This window comes from Varroa destructor, unplaced genomic scaffold (genome assembly GCF_002443255.2).
Source record: "Varroa destructor unplaced genomic scaffold, Vdes_3.0 BEIS01000002.1, whole genome shotgun sequence".
Taxonomy (NCBI): domain Eukaryota; kingdom Metazoa; phylum Arthropoda; class Arachnida; order Mesostigmata; family Varroidae; genus Varroa; species Varroa destructor.
Genome location: NW_019211455.1, coordinates 13,407,281 through 13,413,280, shown reverse-complemented (window position 1 = coordinate 13,413,280; position 6,000 = coordinate 13,407,281). Strand labels below are relative to the sequence as shown.

The window sequence follows — 6,000 nt, the reverse complement described above, 5'->3', positions numbered from 1 at the left end:
ATTTTACCTAATGCAGAGTTTATTTGGCGAACTGTCTTTAACCGCTGCAGTTATAAGATTGAACTCACATCCTTAAATCGGTTGAATTTTTCGATTTCTCATAATTTACTACGAGTGAAGATTCCTCAGGAAACGATATTGGACGTAAAAAAGTACATCTCGAATAAACAAAAAACAATACGGCATTTTAAAATGTGAGATCAATGTTTGTTACGTTTATTACCGATCTACTGATAAAAATTATTTGATAGAAGATTATAGCATCACAAGTCCTAGAACCCCTTGCCAAACTACATTATGTAACATATGGAATAAGAACAAATAAATATTATTAAGACAAAAGCTCGTCTTTATTTCGACTAAACTAGATAATCCTATATAGACGTGGAAAGAGTTATATAGCTAAAAAAAATTGCCTCAGTCTTATTGTTATCCTTACAACACGTCCATCTTAGATTATTTAAAATTGAACATAATGATTATCATTTACAGGCTTTTGATCTATTTCGCTACAACAAGAACGTCACGTTACTTGACGCTGCTAAATCAAATTGTTTTGGCCAATTCGTATCACGCATCAGTGGGTAACTGTTACCGCAGCATGGTCAACCCAGAAAAATGTTACGTTAGATATACGTATAATAGAGCAGAGGCCATCAGTAGACTCCGCTCGTGTGACTGATCGGCCGAGAAGATTAAGTAGGCAGAATTCTGTTCGAATGTAGCCGTAGCGGCCCATTTGTTGGTCTGCACTTTTCTGCCGGCCTAAAAGACTGAACTCGCCGGTCACAGCCAGGGCTATTGTTTACGAGTCAACTGCTCAAATGGCGAATAACAGCAAGAACGATCAAAATAATAATAATATCTCATATAATAATAAGCGTTACTCCATTAACTTTCTTTTTCTCGTGCATTTCCCTCTTTCTTTCACTCACCTGCGCGTTCCGCGACGGCTAGAGCCGTCAGTGAGCCGTCCACTCAACTCAATTCGACTGTCTCGGTGCTCGCGTAAGTTTGTGAGCGGCTTGACTTCGGGTAGGTGGCGGCAAGTAGAAAAAAGATTTTTCTCACTTCTCCCTTATGGCATGATCATATCCAACGGAGTTGATTAGCAAAGATGGGCCAGCCGGTTCATATTTGTATATACATATATATGTGTATTTATTTATTTATACGTATATATATATATATATATATATATATATATATATATATATATATATACACGTAACCATCAGAACAGCGTAATGCAAGAGAAGTACACTAATGTGGTAGACTGACGCAAAAAATTCTATAAAGTAGTAGTTATTGCCTAATTGCCCGTACAGGCACGTGGACTTTTTGCTTATTTCACTGCATACGACGTTAGCTTGCACGACAACTATGAGAAGACCCGTTCAAAGCTGAGCCGCAAGTCCCGTTGCGATCATCATCCCATGCAGAGAATGCGTGGAGCAGTATTCGAACGACACATTACCATCTGTTTTCAGCCACTATCATCACCGATTACAGTTAAATAAATCCGGTAGACAACACGACGATTCAGTAATCACACTGCACTACATTCCCATTATGGCCACTGTGATCAGAGCAGACTAGACGTTATAGTCCTTCGGTAGAAGTCAGCCAAACCCCTTTTAGGTACGACACTGTTGTTTTGTTGCGGACCCACGGAGGTAACCGCATCCGCCGTAGCACAGCGAACGACACTAGCAGCAGTCGCGGCAGCGGCGGCGGCGGCGGCAGCAGCAGCGGCGAACACTGGTGTAGTCCGACGAAAGATACGACGCGAGTCTCGTCTGCTACACGAACCAACTGCCGCAAAGCATACGAACGATCGCCTGTTGCCGTTAACTAAGCGCAAGGATAAGTGGGAAGCTCTGCTAATACTCTCTGTCAGGCAGTCAGCTGATTAGCTGACTGAAATGAGAGCTGGTGTCGTCGCCTCTTCATCCGTAGCAACGACGTTAGCGCTCCCAACGGCTAGAGGAAGCAGTAAGTCAGATGCTGACGATGTTGACCGTGCGTCCCTATTCCGAGTACGAGGCAACGAAAAGATAAAGCAGATATTACATATCACAGCTAAAAGTAAATACGCTGAATGATAATAGAACTGCTACAGCTACTGTTCTGTGACAGCCATTGTCATCAGCATCGATAGCACGATTAGCAGACGAACACTGGCTAATTCATATAACCTGCCAGGTTTGTTTGTTTGTTTGTTTGCTTGCTTGCTTGCCTAGTAACCTCTGCAAAGCGTTCTCTCGAGCAAAAGCGCATCGCTACTGCTAGAACAGCAGCAGCGGCAGCGGTATCATCATCGCATAAAATCAGCTTACACTATTATAACGATAATGTATAAAACTCTCCAATAGACCACAAAGTGAACTTTTTTTACCATTCGATAAAGCTGAACAAGAAAAGAGCACGTCGGTGTACATTTTGTCGTCTAGAGCGTGTCTGTATATCTGTTCCTTCTGCTATGGAAATAGGTATTAAGTAAGGATTATTAGAGTAAAATGTATATCGCTATGAATATCGTAAGATGGGGGGCCTTTTTTTATCGACAAGCAGGGAACAGAAGAAGGGTTTTGCTCTACACGCAGGAAACAACACGGATTTGAATATGTAATATAGATCATATGTAAATTTCACCAATCTAAAACTCACTTGCGATTGATACTTTCACCACACTGACACACTTCACTGGCACCACGACAGCGAATGGATGAATTCGCTATTGGTTTGCTTTCGCGCGGGCGGGCCTTCACACTCCTATATTCTCTTTCTCTCTAGCTCTCGCTCCCCCTCTCGCCCTCGCTCCCTCTCTCTCCACTAGTTGTCTTGAGTGGCGTACTGCTAATGCGTACACCAGCAGCAAGAGTGGGTTCGGGGGGGGGGGGGGTGGTAGCGTAATTTGCCCGAATAATAACCACTTGGCCCAACGGACTCTCGGTAAGGTTTAGCGTGCACTCAGTTACACAGTATTGGTGACAATAATCAATTGGGTCAATGGGCACCAAATAGGCATACTGCACATGCTGAGACAGAGAGCGCCAGGTAACAGCTTGAAGGTTCCCGTTCAGATCGATGGGACAGGCTAAACTCAAGAGGTAAACTTCGTGGCACTGATTCAAAGCAATATGTTCCAGATCAGAGCACACTTTCATTAAGATAACAGCACGCTAACAAACATCGCAGATAAACACACTAAACGATTGATTGATTGGTAAATCCAAAAACGTGGTACTGGGTAGAAAGGTAAGGAATCAATCACTTTCCACATTCACAATATTCGTCGGTGGGTTGAAGGTGGTCTATTTTTAATGAGTTTGCCTTCGGCTTGTTCGAGTACAAAGGAAGCATTGGACATTGTCGGATGGATGAAGCATTGTTGGCCATCAGTTGCCCACTATCGGCAGCAGCGATAGTGCTAGCGCCAGCAGTCCTTGTAGCAGTAATGATAGTGGATGTTGTCGTCGTATTCATTGATAGGGAGCGTCAGAATTATCGTCGAGTTCTAGAGAAACAGCCGACGGGCTTTAGCCAATCTATCTGAGACCAGCGGAATGGGCCGAGTTTCCGCGCCGTTACGGCATGCCGTTGCAGCTCACCGTTGTACGCTTTGACTTCGAGCCGAAGTGCCGAAGTAGCAGCAGACAAAGCTACAGAGCCACAAACATAGTGGTTTACCCGAATAGTCAGTAGCAGAACTAAGCCGCTGCGCCACCGAATTTCCACCGATGATGTTACAGCTAATGCTGAAGCTGCTCGATGAAACGGCAGATCTTCAGAGTCCCTGGAGCGCCGGCTGCTTCTCCTCATGTTGTTGATGCTGTTGCGGCTGCCACAGCCGCGGTCATGGGATGTAGGTCACCGGGCGAAGAAACTCGGTCACCGAAGCACCGCTGGAGCCCAAAAAGTTGGGCACAGGAAGACTGCTGCCGCTGCCAGTTGGCTGGTCGTAACCACACGTCTGATGCTGCCGTTGGCTTTGCGTTTGCCTCTACGGTTATCGTTGCCGTGAAAGCCGCTTAAGTAGACAGTAGAAGATGGCAAAGAGTCGTTTTGTTGTTTACGGAGTTGGAGTAATGGTAACAGTGTTGTCTAGTTGCCATGCGAAGTAACAGCAATGACGGTAGTTTTCGCCTGCAGACGAAATTGGGCAGCTCTAGCGATCCAGACGGGCTCGTATGGACAATTTCGGAATGGCGATAATTCCATCATACGTACGTAACACGAAAAACTTGCGTCGGAGGAGGGACGGTTTTTATCCCGAATGACGATACCTAGTTGTTGATAGTAGGGTTATTCCTTGAAATTATGGCACCGACGGCAACAGTGACGTAGAAGGATAATTCCTTCGATTGATGTCTCAGCGGGATCTATGCAAGCGTACGGGCACGCCGTTGCCACCGTAGGGCAAAGCGGGACAACAAGATCAACCCGGCCAACGTCAAACAGCGCTTTACTATTTAGGTACCATGACTTACGTGATTCGTGTTGATTTTATTAGGGGGTGGCATTTGAATCACGCTCTACCGGGCATCACCTTTGCTCAGTGGACCGAAGTACCGAGAACGGAGCTTTCGCCGGTAAATGATTACGTTTTCACAATGTATATATCCTGCGAGTTGTCGTAAGCTCCAGTTGTCCTTTATGCAGAGTTCTCTATCGGCGGCATTTAAGCAGACAGAAAGAAGAGAAGCGATCAACCGCACCTTTGAAACAATAATTTTCGTTGGTTAGTCGGCAAGCAATGAATAATTGGCGTAGAATCATTCTTACAGGTCAGAGCTTATCGACGAACGTAGATTAAACAGGAGACTACGTGAGACAAGAGAAAAAAGTTTTTTGTTCTAGGTTTGTCAGTCTGTCAAATCACTTAATCGCCGTCAGCGATTTCGCTAGCGGACGGCGACTGCTTCTCCTGCAATGACGACAAGAGGTTTTTGTTGCAGCAGCGTTTGTGGGCGTCCGCCATTGCAATGAATCTTCCGAGGTCAAGCGGGCGGCCTCTCCCTCATTTGGAGGAACGGCGGAGCCGCTAGCTTACAGACTATGTGGCTAGTTCCCTTGTATGTGCTGTTATGTTTGCATCTGGGGGAAAAGTTGGGGGAGCGGAAGGGGGAGGGAGTAAACGAAGACAAAGTGTTCAGGCCTTGGCTAACGAGGGGGCCAAGCCACTGATAGCTACCTATTTTGGCTCGATCGGAGACAGAGCAAATACAGCAGGAAGACAATCCCTTTATGGAGTAAGTCGGCGATACAGCATTGAACTGACAACAGACAAATGGCCGATAAGAAGAAGAACTGCGACGAATGTCGCTGTTCGGCACCGGACCAACTTCGGTCGATGTTAGTTTTTGCATGTCGACGTGGCCCTGATCACACAATCTTGCCAACATCAAGCAGGTTCGCAGGGCGCTGCATGAGCTACACCGCAAGCATCACCACATCCCTAACCGCTTCCGCTGATGAGGGAAAGGGCCCCACCGTAACGCATCCGACTGGTGCTTGGGTCGGTGTTTTTGCTGGGCTTGTATAGGTGAAGTGACTGCCGATCGGTTGCTTGCCACCGCTAGTGGCGGTTGTCTTGCGATGTATTGCGTTGTTGAGGTTGGGTTGTCTTACAGCAGTAGCAAGATCCCTCTTGGGGTGCGCCGGAGGCAAAGAGCAATTTGCCTGTTGCTGACGCCCTCCTCCATCATTAGACGGCGACGAACTGAATTGGATGGATAGGGACGATACGGGAATAGGCCTCAGCGTTATCATGGATACTGACGATAGCTCGCGCATATACACATAAATGGCGTTGTATATATATATATATATACTAAAATGCACCCGAACTCATAGTCGATAGCGACGGGGTCGTCGCCCGTGATCGGCAACAAATGCCAGTCTATTCCAATCCAACCCATTTGGATGCAGCCATGACAGAATGGCCGCAGCGTTTAGAAACCGAGGACGCCAAGACGTAGAAACTTTGGGCGGCTG

General features: G+C 46.2%; 1 protein-coding gene and 1 long non-coding RNA gene across 2 annotated transcripts in view; both read right to left on the bottom strand.

Moving 5' to 3' along the window:
• LOC111245289 (neuropeptide SIFamide receptor-like) overlaps positions 1 to 6,000 on the bottom strand; it is a 31,558-nt gene that overhangs the window by 6,895 nt on the left and 18,663 nt on the right. The window lies entirely within an intron of this gene.
• Positions 327 to 5,949, bottom strand: LOC147757401 (uncharacterized). The gene is made up of 2 exons (XR_015321577.1): positions 2,671 to 5,949; positions 327 to 2,030 (listed from the first exon to the last, which is right to left on the bottom strand). It is a non-coding gene; the product is annotated as an uncharacterized LOC147757401 (long non-coding RNA).